This window comes from Lagenorhynchus albirostris, chromosome 5 (assembly GCF_949774975.1).
Source record: "Lagenorhynchus albirostris chromosome 5, mLagAlb1.1, whole genome shotgun sequence".
Classification (NCBI taxonomy): domain Eukaryota; kingdom Metazoa; phylum Chordata; class Mammalia; order Artiodactyla; family Delphinidae; genus Lagenorhynchus; species Lagenorhynchus albirostris.
Genome location: NC_083099.1, coordinates 105,570,347 through 105,584,658, shown reverse-complemented (window position 1 = coordinate 105,584,658; position 14,312 = coordinate 105,570,347).

Sequence of the window (14,312 nt, the reverse complement as noted above, 5' to 3'; positions counted from 1 at the left end):
GTGTAAGCTGGGACGAACTGAGATAGTGGCATGGACTGATATATACTACCAAATATAAAATAGATAGCTAGTGGGAAACAGCCGCATAGCATAGGGAGATTAGCTCAGTGCTTTGTGACCACCTAGAGGGGTGGGATAGAGAGGGTGCAAGGGGGATGCAAGAGGGAGGAGATATGGTGATATATGTATATGCATAGCTAATTCACTTTGTTATAAAGCAGAAACTAACACACCATTTTAAAGCAATTATACTCCAATAAGTGTCTCAAGGCTCAGGTGTGGAAGTCTTCTCTTTCTACACTCATTCCCTAGGTCAGTGATTGTTAAGGATTGAATTGTGTCCCCACCAAAATTCATATGTTGAAGTCCTATCCCCCTGACCCCCAGCCTGATGGTATTTGGATATGAGGCCTTTGGGAAGGTAATTAGGGTTAAATGAGGTCATAAGTGTGGGCCCTAATTTAATGGGATTGGTGTCCCTATAAGTGGAGGAAGGAGGTAACAGAGAGCTCTCTCACTCTCTGTGCATTCGCTGAAAGAAAGGCAACGTGAGGATACAGAGGAAAGATGGTCAGCTACAATCCAAGAAGAGAGGCTTCACCAGAAACTGATCATTCTGGAAGTCCAACTGATATTGGATTTCTAGCCTTCAGAATTGTGCAAAAGTGAGTTTATGTTGTCTCAGCCAGCCATTCTGTGGTTTTTGTAATGGCAACTTGATCAGACAATTCTAATGCTTCTCAAGCTTTAGCTGTGTCAGTCAATATCCTTGGAAGACAGGCAAAAACACAGAACGCTGCGATCCACCCCTTGCAGTTTATGACGCAGTAGAATTTGCCTTTCTAACAAGTTCCCAAGTGATGCTGATGCTGCAGGTGGTCTTCTAGGGTGCCATAACACAGACTGGCTCACTTAAACAACAGAAATTTATGTTTTCACATTTATGGGGTTTAGAAGTCCAAAATCAAGGTGTCATCAGGTTTGACGTGAGGAGTCAAACCTCTGCCTTACACCTCTCTGTGCTCTCAGATGATTCTTTTTGTATGCATGCACACTCTTGGTATCTCTTCCTTTTATTGTAAGCCCTATTGGACTAGGATTCCACCCATATGACTTCATTTAAAACTCCTTAATTATCTCTTCAGAGGCCTTACCTCTAAATACAACCACATTCCATCATCAACTATAAGTCCAAATTTTCATCTAAATAACACCTAAATCATGTATGTGTCAAACTCGAAATACATTACATCCTGGGGCAAAATTCCTCTTTGGCTGTGAACCTGTGAAACCAGACAGGTTATGTGCTTACAAAATACAATGGTGAAACAAGCATAGGATAGATATTCTCATTCTGAAAGGGAGAAATCCGAAAGGAAAAAGGGGGTAAGGTGTCCCAAGCAAGTCCAAAACCTAGCAAGGCAAATTCCAATAGACTTTAAAGCTCTAGAATAATCCTCCCTGGCTCAGTTCTCTGCACTCTGGGCCTACTGAGATGACAGTCCCTTCTTGAATCCCCTCAGCCTCAGGTGCTGGCCTTGCCTCTGAGTCCTGGACAGCAGCCTTGACCCCTGAGTCACTAGGTGGCAACAGTTCAGCCCACTGAAACCAAGAAGTGGAAAGCCTTGTCCCCAGGACCTGCATCATTTGGGCCCGTGGTGGGAGTGGCTTCCTTGCCAATCTCTTCAGGCTTCAGGATCATTCTTCCCTTTTCTTACAAGATAACACATGCTAGCATCCAGACAGCTCTATTGTCCCATCTTGTACTGTCCCAGAAGCACAATGGTCTCCCTTCATTCTGCACTGTCATTGTTCCCAACCTGGCAGTATTTCTGCTGATATAACCTCATCTCTATTCCTGGCTTCTGCTGAGATGTCTCCTTAGATCTCTGAGTCATACCCATAATCTCTCTATCAAATGGGTTTCCCTGGATATTCTCTCCAGAATACCCAGGATATTCTCTCCAGAACACTTCCTCATTTTTTTGTAATATGGATAAGCTGATAATTTTCCAAATCTTCAAGTTTTATTTCCTTTGTACTAAACCAGTTTCCTTAATTTATCTCTTCTCTTGCATTTTACTATAAGTTGCAAGGAGAAACCAGGCCACACCTTTAACCCTTTGCTAAGAAATCTCCTCAGATAAATACCCAAGTTCACACTTTTGACTTCTACTTTCCACAAAAAACTAGAGCACAAATCAGCAAGTTCTTTGTGATTTTTTTAAATATCTTTGTTGAGGTATAATTGCTTTACATTGTTGTGTTAGTTGCTGCTGTATAACAAAGTGAATCAGCTATACGTATACATATATCCCCATACCCCCTCCCTCTTGCATCTCCCTCCCTCCAACCCTCCCTATTCCACCCCTCTAGGTTGTCACAAAGCACCGAGCTGATCTCCCTGTGCTATGCGGCTGCTTCCCACTACCTATCTATTTTACAGTTGGTAGTATATATATGGCAATGCCACTCTCACTTTGTCTCAGCTTACCCTTCCCCTTTCCCGTGTCCTCAAGTCCATTCTCTATGTCTACATCTTTATTGCTGTCCTGCCCCTAGATTCATCAGAACCATTTCTTTTTTTTTTTCTTCTTCAATTCCATATGTATGTGTTAGCATACGGTATTTGTTTTTCTCTTTCTGACTTACTTCACTCTGTATGGCAGACTCTAGGTCCATCCACCTCCCTACAAATAATGCAGATTTCGTTTCTTTTTATGGCTGAGTAATATTCCATTGTATATATTGCCACATCTTCTTACCCATTCATCTGTCAATGGACACTTATGTTGCTTCCATGTCCTGGCTACTGTAAATAGTGCTGCAATGAACATTGTGGTACATGACTCTTTGCCATTTTATAGCAAGGACTGCCTTTCCTCTAGTTTCCAATAACATCTTCCTTATCTCTGTCTGAGATCTCACCAGAATCACATTTATCATCCGTATTCCTAACAACAGCCTATTCAAGGCAATCTAGGCTTTTTTTTAGCATGCACCTCAAAACTCTTTCCACCTCCAACCATTACCCAGTTCCAAAGTCACTTTCAAATTTTCTTTATATTTTTATAGCAGTACTTCACTTTACTCTCCCAAAATCTGTGTCACTTGGAGTTTTCCAGAGAAACAGAACAACCAATTTGATATATACAGAGAGAGGAAAGCTTTATTTTAGGGTATTGGCTCAAGTGATAATTGAAGCTGGTAAGTATAAAACCTGCATGCTGAGCTGGCAGGCCAGAGACCCAGGAAAGAACCAATACTGCAATTCAAGTCTAAAGCCCAAAGAGCCAATATTATAGTTCAAATTTGAAGACTGTCCCTGCAGAATTTTCCTTGCTCAGGGTAGGTCAGTCTTTTGTGCTATTGAGGCCTTCAACTGACTAGATGAGACCCATCTACATTACAGAGGGTAATCTGCTTTACTCCAAGTCCAATGACTTAAATGTTAATTTCATCTAAAAACACCCTCACAGAAACAATCAGAATAATGTTTGATAACACATTTGGACAACATGGGCCAACCAAGATGACACCTAAAATTAACCATCACAGTATACAAACATATCAAACTTAGGAAAGAATACTTATAACTCTTAAATTTTCTGCCACTGACCATGTGGTTGCAGCTAGTATTTATAACTATGCTCTCCCAACACACATAACATCAATCAAATAAAAGTCTTTGGGGAGGGTGATTTTGGTGCTGAGGCATAAGTATTTTTAAAACCTTCTCCAGGTGATTTTAATGTATAACCAAGGTGAGAACTACTGAGTAAGAAAAGACTCATGGCATAGCTGTTAACTGCTGCCACTGATATTTGGCTTACTTTGAGTAGGGAGAGTATGGTAAAGAATTTATAAGGACTTCTCTTCCCTTAAGGAGAAGTGGAGTTTTCCTTCATTGCAGGAGGTAGGAAGGGATATGGCATTCTGAATAGGGTTACGTGAAGACACAGATTATTGACTAAGGGTAGAGGGCAGGATACTCAAACCTGTAGCTTGGAATGAAAGAAATGCCTATTGGGAGCTCCTCTCCTTGGGAATAATTTTCTGAGACCCAAGGGAAAGTCCTGGTGGCTGAATATTTAACATCTTTCTTCCTACAGGTAGTCACCCTCTGAGACTCTCCTATTTCTTCAGTTAAAAATGTATGTTTGCCTGCAGAGTTGGTGTTAATTCTGGCAATGGAGGGAGGAAACTGGTTTTAGGAAATGAGGGGTTCTAGGTAATAGGTAGTTATGTCTTGAAACACCTTTGACAATCAAGAGAACCAGAGGTTCTTGAGAAAGACCTGTGAAGCTAGGAGTAAGCCTTCCTTCTTGAAAATGAGAGAAAGGAGAGAGAGAACAGAAGTAACACCGAGCCTGTCTATTGCTCTAGTCTAGATTACAGATATTGTCTGTTAGAAGGGGAAAGGGCACTGCGAAAATATATTATGTATATTTTAAGATTTGTTCAAAATGCTTTTGTCCATAAAACTAAATATACGTGATGAATCAGATATTAATTTTAAAATGATACTAATAAGTCAAAAAGGCTTATATATCATTTACTTTCCCAAGCTCGTTTAAGTTTACACTTTTTTTTTATTTTTAATAAACTGATTCAGTGAGTTTACCTTTTTAAAATTCCAGATATAAATATCATATAGTATTTGTCTTTCTCTGTCCGACTTATTTCACATAGCATAATGCCCTCAAGATTCATCCACATTGTCACAAATGGCAGAATTCCCTTCACTCTTACGCCTGAAAATACTATTGTGTATATGTATACTACATCTTTTTTAATCTGTTCATCCATTGACAGATACTTAGGTTGTTTCCTTACCTTGGCTATTGTTAATAATGCTGCAATAACATGGTAGTGAAGATTTCTCATTGAGATCCTGTTTTCCTTTCTTTTGGATATATACCCAGACGTGGGATTGCTAGATCATATGGTAGTTCCATTTTTAATTTTTTGAGGAATCTCTATATTGTTTTTGTAATGGCTCTACCAATATACATTCCCACTAAAAAAGCACAGAGTAGAATGGTGATTACCAGGGACTGAAGGGTGGGAGAAATGGTCAAGTGCACAAACTTTCAGTTAGGAGAACTGGGAATCTTATGCACAGCATTGTGATTATAGTTAACAATATGTATTATATACGTGAAAATTGCTAACAGAGTAGATATTAAGGGTTCTCACTGCACCAAAGAAATGGTAATTATGTGATATGATGGAGGTGTTAGCTAACACTGCTATGGTGGTAATCACATTGCAATATATAAGTGTATCAAATCAATATGTTGTGTTAAATTTACACAAGATTATATGTCAATTATATCTCAATAAAGCTGGGGAAACCAGAGTTAAGATGATACATTTAACACTATATCATCATAATGAATCAAGCTGATGTATTAATTTCAATGGATTAGTAATTCTGAAACTACTTTCCACAGAATAGGCAAGCAAAGAACACATCTTTCCCTATTATTCCTCTTTCCCTTCCTTCTCCCTATAGGAAATCTGGACCATATTAATTCAAAAGTGATATTATTTCCAGGAGAGGTCTTCAGGGAGACATATCTAGCAATTCAAATGCACTTAAACCTACAGTTTTTTATATCAAACTGTTTTCAGTGAACATGTATAACTGTCTTATCTCTATCATTCACCAAATTAAGTCCATATATATCCTAAGGCACCTTGAAATCCCCCTTTTCCTCAACACTGAAAGACACTTTTCTGCTACTGTTTTTTGTCATTAATCTAACTAGAGCTGTGAGAATGCTCAACACATATTAAAGTTTTCATGATGAGTTTCACTACCATGCATCAAATTAAATGCAGGAAGAAGTTATTCTTCTCCATAATGATCTTCCATTGTACTTGGTTATTTTAATTTATTTGGAGACAAATTTATTAAACTGTCTTGAAAGAAATTGCAGTTTCTTTAGTGGCAAATCATTCCCTGGTACAAGTACTCATGGGAGGGTTCCTTCAGCAACAATGAGGTTATTAATAGCTTCTTGTGATACCAGTCTCATAGTCATAGTAACCATCTGATGGAACCACTCCTGGGCATGATTATAAAGCTCCAGTTGTTTCAATAAGAAAGGCTAACTCTAAGAATTAGTTTATCACTATCAGCTATTAGTTTATCACTATCAGCTCTAGTTTATCACCTATCAGCTATTATGTGATGCTCACTTCTGTGTTTCAGTTTCTGAGAGGCATAAATATCTTCTGGCAAGCTTCACCTCCTCAGTTCATTCTTTGGTAAAGACTCTTCACATTTTTTCATTGGATTAATATGTCATTCTAATATTTTAGTGTATATTTTATTAAATTTTCATGAACTTTCATTTCCAACATTATTAGAGATGCTCTAGGAGCTGTAAAATATGAGTTTCATCTAGAGAAAATATTGTTTTAGTCATCTTCTAGTAAAACTTATATGGACTCTAGAAGCCAATATTAGTTTATAGAGATTGAAAGCTTTTCACACTCCTTCATCAAGGAAAGTTAAGACTAACTGAAGAATCTCTTGTTTACAGTTCCATACATGCCAGAGTTTCTGAATTTATCTGTGAATCATATGCACGTCTGGAAGGCAAAAGACCCTTTTTACTCTGAGAATCTCTAAAAGCATCATATTAGCAAGCAAAAATAACACCAATTTAAAGTATTTGGGCATTTTGTCAGCTCTCCAAACAAATATAAATCATCCATTGGTGTCCATGATTTTGCTATTAGTGATTAAGCTTTCGGGTCATTTCTTTTCTAAGGCGTGTCATTTCATAGACTTATGATAGTTAGAGAGCAAATTAAGACTCAAACATCAGAGTGAGCATATTTTAATCAGATATTATACCCTCATAATTTAGGACTTAGACTAATCGTGCTCTTTGAGACTCTGAAAAAAAGAAAATGGGATTAGAAAGAGAAGGCTGAGACTTTTTTGTTCACAATTATCCCGACATGTAAATATTGCCAAAAATTAGCTTTTATCTTGGTCACATTTTCTCCCTCATGTGTCATAAAAATGTTTTCCTTTAAACACTGTAACTGTCTTTATAGTTTCTGAAGTTCAGTGCAAGCAGTGTGTTGGGTGAGGATGGCCTGGAAGTCTGGGAAATGCAAATGGTGACAATAAGAATAAGCTGCCAGTTTCCTGGTCAATGTAGAATCAAGTATGAGCCTATTCTTTACGTTAAAGAGATAAGATTTATGCAGGCACATTAGGCTTTCCCTAAGTTGGTACACTGCATCAAATTAGCCTTCCTAAGGCATATTCTATGATATATATTGGCATGTTGTAGCTATATAAGTATAGTGTCAATTACAGAACACAGCACACACAAACTTGACAAGTTCAAATTCACCTTGATGTGATCCAGGAAACTGCAGTATTGTCTATGTTTGAGAATAAATTCTTTCTATTATTAGCCATTTCAAAGATATGTATTCCAGGCAGCGGTGAGTGTCTGGGGATATTATATGGTACCTTAGATTCATTCTTATAAATTATTGTCCCAAGAGAGTGAGCAGAGAAGAAAAAGGGAAACTGAAGGGGAAACAATTAAAAGAACAGCAAATAACTGATGTGTAGACAGACTGCAGAGATTTTGATTAAACATAAGGTAGTGATGGTACAGTGAAGAGGTGACCTCGTAACAACAATGCAGAGAGATAACCAATAGGATACAGACTACAAATTCAGTCCCCAAAATCTAGAAGGGAAAACACCATCCTCACCACGGGAACCTCCAACCTTACCAATCAAAAATAATATCATTTTAGGGCATTTGGGTAGTCTAAAACTGAGGATGTTTCTTTTTCATTTCAATAAATAGAAGTAAAGTTGTATAACTCTTTAAACACTTCCTTGTGATGACAGCCTGTTAATCAACATAACTTGAGGATGTTTTGAGGAGTTCTCAGGGCAGGGCAAGCAAGCATTTATTTTAGTGAATTGGAAGTTAATCAACAATGCAAGAATTCAGAGTTTGCAAGTGGTATTCTGCTTTGCCAGTACTTCGGCAAGGGGGAAGGGATTAATCTTCAATGTAACCATTTTTGATTCTGTAAAACAGTGTTATCCTGTACTTCAGGTCAGATTCCCTGGAAAACACTCTTGCACCGAGTTTAGCTGTGCAAAGTTTATGGCGGGGTGCTCTTGGGATTAATACCTGTGGAAAAGAAGGGACAGGAAGGGAGTGCAGACTGCATGGTTACAGGGGGAACTCGAATTCTGATGCAGTCTTTTTTAAAAATTTACTTAATTTTTATTGGCGTATAGTTGATTCACAATGTTGTGTTAGTTTCTGCTGTACAGCAAGGTGAATCAGTTATCCATGTACATATATCACTCTTCTTTTAGATTCTGTTCCCATATCGGTCATTAGAGTATTGAAAGGAGTTCCTTGTGCTATACAGTAGGTTCTTATTAGTTATCTATTTTATATATAGTAGAGTGTAGTCTTTTTTTTTTTTTTTAATTATTTATTTATTTTTGGCTGTGTTGGGTCTTCGTTTCTGTGCAAGGGCTTTCTCTAGTTGCGGCGAGCGGGGGCCACTCTTCATCACGGTGCACAGGCCTCTCACTGTCGTGGCCTTCTCTTGTTGCAGAGCACAGGCTCCAGACGTGCAGGCTCAGTAACTGTGGCGCACGGGCTTAGTTGCTCCGCGGCATGTGGGATCTTCCCAAACCAGGGCTCGAACCCGTGTCCCCTGCATTGGCAGGCAGATTCTTAACCACTGCGCCACCAGGGAAGCCCTAGAGTGTAGTCTTGACAGAAGCCTCATCAAACCAGTGGGGGCTCTGAATCTAAGATGATCCTTCAGAGTTGATATAACTTGGAGCAGGGGGGCCAGCATTTTGTACCCTGACCTCAATCAGTTATTGGATGCAGGCTGCCCTGGAAAGGAGGGCATAACTTGAGTGAAGTGGACCGTCTGAGCTGAGGGAAGTGCGTAGGGGACTGTAGGTGGCACTCTCAGCAGATAGGATGAGGGTAGGGAGTTAAAACCTCATTCCTGAAGGGGATTCTGTGTGATGCATCAAACTATCTACCAGATTTGGAATATGAAATATTATTATGAGATAATTTTATTTGGGAGAAAAGTTATTGCACAAGATCTCTGCAGGAATTTCAATCACATTGAAATAACTGAAATACATATTTAATGTTGCTTTAGCTTAAAATTCCATTAGGAGAGAAGAGCAATTAGTATAAAATTGACTGAGGGTAACAAAACACCCAATTCAAACTGGCTCAAACACTAAGGAACTGCACTGACTTATGTAACTGGAAATATAGATAAAGAGTGGGGCTCAGGACCAACGTAAACTAAGAGCCCAACTCCATCTCCCTGTGTTTCCCTTGGCTTTATTCTTCTTGGTGGGGCAGTTGTTTTTGTTTCTCTTTTGATCTCTGTAGCAGTCTTGGCTTCACATTTACCCATAAAATCATCCCATGAGAGACTGTCTCTTACGGAAGCTTATGGTTCATGGAGAAGGGTTTGCGTTTGGATTTAGGCTAAATTCAATGTGAGTCATCAAAGAGTTTTTTCTTTTAAAATAAATTTATTTAAGTGAATATATTAGCTTTATAACTAGAGTAAATCAGTACACAGATAGGACTTTTAAATTTCAAATGTCCCCAAATGTGAAACTAATCATGTAAAACTCTTACTGCTGTCCCTATTATCAGGAACTTGTTAAACCTCAACAATGAAATAATATCCTTACACTCTCTTGAAATAGAATAAAAGAAAAAAATTTACTCATGAAATTCACTTTTAAATAAACTACATTTATAAAACACTATCCTGCGGATTACAGTTCTGGCTGCACTCACATTTGAGCAACTGTACAATCACTTAATTACAGCCTCAAAATGAAAGGGAAAATACGTACATATTCAGAAGGAAGACAAAAATTCATCTGCTTGTTCAAGGAAAAAAAGTTGTTAAATAGCAACAACAAAGATATTATGCTTAAACCATCTAGAAATCAAATAAAATGGAAACAATTCACTAATAAGATTTACCTTTATATGATGCACATTTATGGAAAAAACTATTCTAAGAATTATTATCTTGTGACATTTCATCTATAGCATAATCACTTAAATAATAACAAGAAAGCTAAAACAGAAAAAGTTCTAAATTATTTTAAAAGAAAAACAAAACAAACTTTTGCTGTGTATGTGGATTATTTTAATGCATTTGTTAACAAAAATGCTGTAAATACACAAAAAGCAAATAGAATTAAATGGAAGTAATTAAATCATATACTTCACAATGAAATTATCTACAATGATAAAAATTATCCTACAAATTATAATTCTATCAATCTTCCATTTGAGCAAATGGCACTTTACTAATAGCAATAAAGTGAAAACAGGAAAAAAAAGTAACAAGAAAAAGACAGCATCTTGCTATGGTTCTGGAAGCAGAATCATTAGAAGGAGAGATAACATGGAGAGTGACTCACATCTGTTTGCAGACTTGTGTAGACACAAGTCTGAATCCAGTGCTTGGTAGAGTCATATTTCTTATTGCCAGTAAGGATGTGATGAGCTAGGGAAGTCCCTTGGTAGCGAGGTTTGCCTTTGCTTTCCAGAAGAGGGGGACAGGCAGGGATCCTCTTGTCAGGGACTCTGTGTAACAAATGACCTCTGACTGAATGATTATGTTAAGCACCAGAGTTTGGGCCATTCTGGAGGGATAACTGAATTTAAAGGAAATCCAAAGAATCTTTTCAGTGCAAGAAGCATCAGGACAAGCTCTGTCCTGTGGAGGATTTGAGGCATCAGAATGGAGTTGACCTGATGGAGGAATTCTTCTCCTGGGGTCATGGCCCCATTGGGTGGCATCTGTTCTATGCTGGACACCAAAGCCTGGATGCCCATGCTGGCCTGATTTCCCTCCTTCCTCGGGAATCCTTCATCCAGAGGGCTTCTAGTAATCACCCCCTTCGGCCAATATCACTGAGAATGTCTGGGAAATAACTGGCACAGAAAAATACATGTTGAACTGTTCACATTTAAATTTTCCCTCAATTAAGATTTGCCTTAAAGTTGCCTTTTTTTGCTTAAATTGTCAAGGCTTCTCTTAACCATCAGCACTCTCAACCTGTTATTATGAGTTTTTCACGGGAAATAAGCTGGCATTGATCATTTTCAGTGATTATTTTCAATTTTTCTAGGGAATTATTGACATGTATTTTATAGGTGCCCAACTTTTCCCATGCTTGGCTGATCTACTCAATTGCTTTGGAAATATTCTCTTTTTGTGGTAACTTCTTCTAAATTGAATCTTTAGTGAAAATTCATTTCTTTTTCTCAATGCAGTTCAGAAAGGATTGAGTGTTTTTCTTGGGACTTTTGCTTCTCACTTTTTTCGTTTTTGTTTTTTTTCTGACTGCAGCAAAGTTTTCTCACTTTGGAGAATTTTAATATGATCTCAAAGTGTATTGATTATCCTACCTTTCAACCAATTCAGTGTACATTTGCTTTCATTTTGCTTTAAGGGTTCTTAAGCAAGTGTATTTTTTTCGTAGTGCTGCTACAACAAAGTACCATAAAGTTAGTGGCTTAAAACACAAGTTTATTACCTTGCAGTTCTGGACATCAAATATCTAAAATCAGTTTAGGCCAAAATCAACATAGCAATCAGCAGGGCTGTATTCTTTCTGGAGGCCCTAAGAGAGAATTCATTTATTTTTTCCAGCTTTCAGAGGCTACACACATTCCTTGACTTGTGGCCACACTAACCTCTGATCATGACCTGCCTGCCTCCATTCTTGTGATTACATTGTTCCCACCTGAATAATCCAGTATAATCTTCCTGTCTCAAGTTCCTTCATTTAATCCCATCTTCAGAATCCCTTTTATCATGTAAGGTAACATATTCGTAGGGTCCAGGGACTAGGATGCAGACATCATTGGGGGACCATTATTCAGCCTACTATGGTATTTACTCAGCCTCATACATTGGTTTCTCTAAAACGTCTTCTAAGAGATGTTCATGTGTTGATGTACTTGTTATGTGTATTGGATTCCATGTTCTCACTATCCATGAGGTCTTCTCCAAGAACAGCAAGTGTTCACTCAGAGACCTGGTCTGGCTTTGTCTTTTAGAACTTGTTCTAACCACTTTAAGTTAATTCACTCTTCTTTTCCATCCTTTTGCTTCTTGTGAAAACAGCTTTATCCTTCCCTAAGCATCAGAATTTTCACCTGAAGTATTTTTTAGTGCTGTCTGAAGTGCTTCGTTCTTCTGATGTAGTTTGAAGACTGTTTTGGTTGCAGCTCCTTGAAATTTGAAGTGTTTTGATTCATCTAGTAAAGAATGAATGTTTCTTGTTACATTTACCATCAGCACAACTCATTCTAATAATTTAGATTCCTCTCCTTTCAGTCCTTTTTCTAAAAGTCTCTATTTTAAATCCATAAAGAGATTTCCAGGTCTTTATCTACTGCTTTCAGTTTTTATATTTATAATTTCTTCTCAAATCTGGCTTCAATTAACATTGATTCAAGGCCTCCAGATAATTTTGTATGAGTCTGAGCATCTTGAAGATAACTGTCTTTATGTCAAAAGGACAGAAACTCTGGTGCACTTTTTTGTCTCCAGCTGCATAAAGTAAGTTTCTAATGACTAAAAAGTCTACATTCTAGGGCCTCTCTGGTGGCGCAGTGGTTAAGAATCCTCCTGCCAATGCAGGGGACACTGGTTCAAGCCCTGGTCCAGGAAGATCCCACATGCTGCTGAGCAACTAAGCCCATGCGCCAAAACTACTGAGCCTGCGCTCTAGAGTCCGCGAGCCACAACTACTGAAGCCTGTGCCCCTAGAGCCTGTGTTCTGCAACACGAAGCCACCTCAATGAGAAGCCCGCGCACCGCAACGAAGCGTAGCCCTGGCTCACCACAACTAGAGAGAGCCCACACGCAGCAATGAAGACCCAACACAGCCAAAAAAAAAAAAAAATTCTACATTCTAGTAGAACTAAAAGCACACCATCTTCCATCTCCCACGGGGATGTGGGCCAGGTCTAAGGTCTCCCATCAGCACTGCCACCACCTGACTCATTGTCTCCAGGAACAAAATGACCCTGAACCTCAGTCACTGTCAGACCCTCAGTGGCTCCAGAGGCCTCAGCTGGGCTCTCTCCGGTTGCCTGACCTCACCGGTTGCCACAGGTTGCAGAGAACCCTGTGGGCATTACTCCCTGAACCATGCCAGTGCCAGGAAAACAGGCAGACCTCCATAGAGTTGGGGTGTGACAGTAACAATTCCAGTAGAAGAGAATCTCCCAACCTTCCTCACATGGTGACAGAAACCGTACCTCTGTGCACTGGTGCCAAATTGAATCTCAGAGACAGAGTTTTGGGTGAAGTAGAATATTTTTTTTTTTTGTGGGTTTTTTTTTTGTGGTACACGGGCCCCTCACTGTTGTGGCCTCTCCCATTGTGGAGCACAGGCTCCAGATGCACAGGCTCAGCGTCCATGGCTCACGGGCCCAGCCGCTCCGCGGCATGTGGGATCTTCCCGGACCGGGACACGAACCCATGTCCCCTACATCGGCAGGCGGACTCTCAACCACTGCACCACCAGGGAAGCCCCAGAAAAGAATAGTTTTATTGTTTGCCAGGCAAAGGAGTACACAGGGGGCTCCTGCCCTCAAAAACTATGCGTCCCAACACAAAAGCATCCGATGAGGAGTTTTATAGTTATGGTTCAAGGGTGGGGTGATAAGATGAGGGTGTATGCCGGGCCTGCACTCTTTTAATCTCTCTCAGGTAATCTTCTTGTTGGGCTTCTCTGGTTCCTTTAATCTGGCCTCAGGTGGTCTTGTCTGGCATGAAGAATGCTAACATCTTCATATATTGGATTTTAATTCTATAAAGAGCTTAAGGACATTGTTATGTGTATCCCTTGAGGCTGCAACTATTGTTTCTTGGCTGCTCCTCTCTTGACTCTGCATTCCTTCCCTTCCCAGAGTAGCAGCTGCTTGAATCTGCCCTTTAGAACTCAGGGAAGGTCATGGAGGCTGGAGTCTATTTCCTACAAGAAACAAGGGACGCAGAAAGGCTTCCATGCCCAGGAGACCCACAGGGTCCTGCTCACTTTCAATGGCCCCAGGGCATCTAGAGGCTAGAGATAATAGCCTGGGGCTCTGGCCCACCCAGCCCTGCTTGTTGCCCCCAGAGACTCAGGTTATCAATATCTTATGCCCATAACCAATTAAGGAGTCACTAGTTGAAAACCTCCAAAGTGGAAGAACTGCAGGTCCCCAACCCTG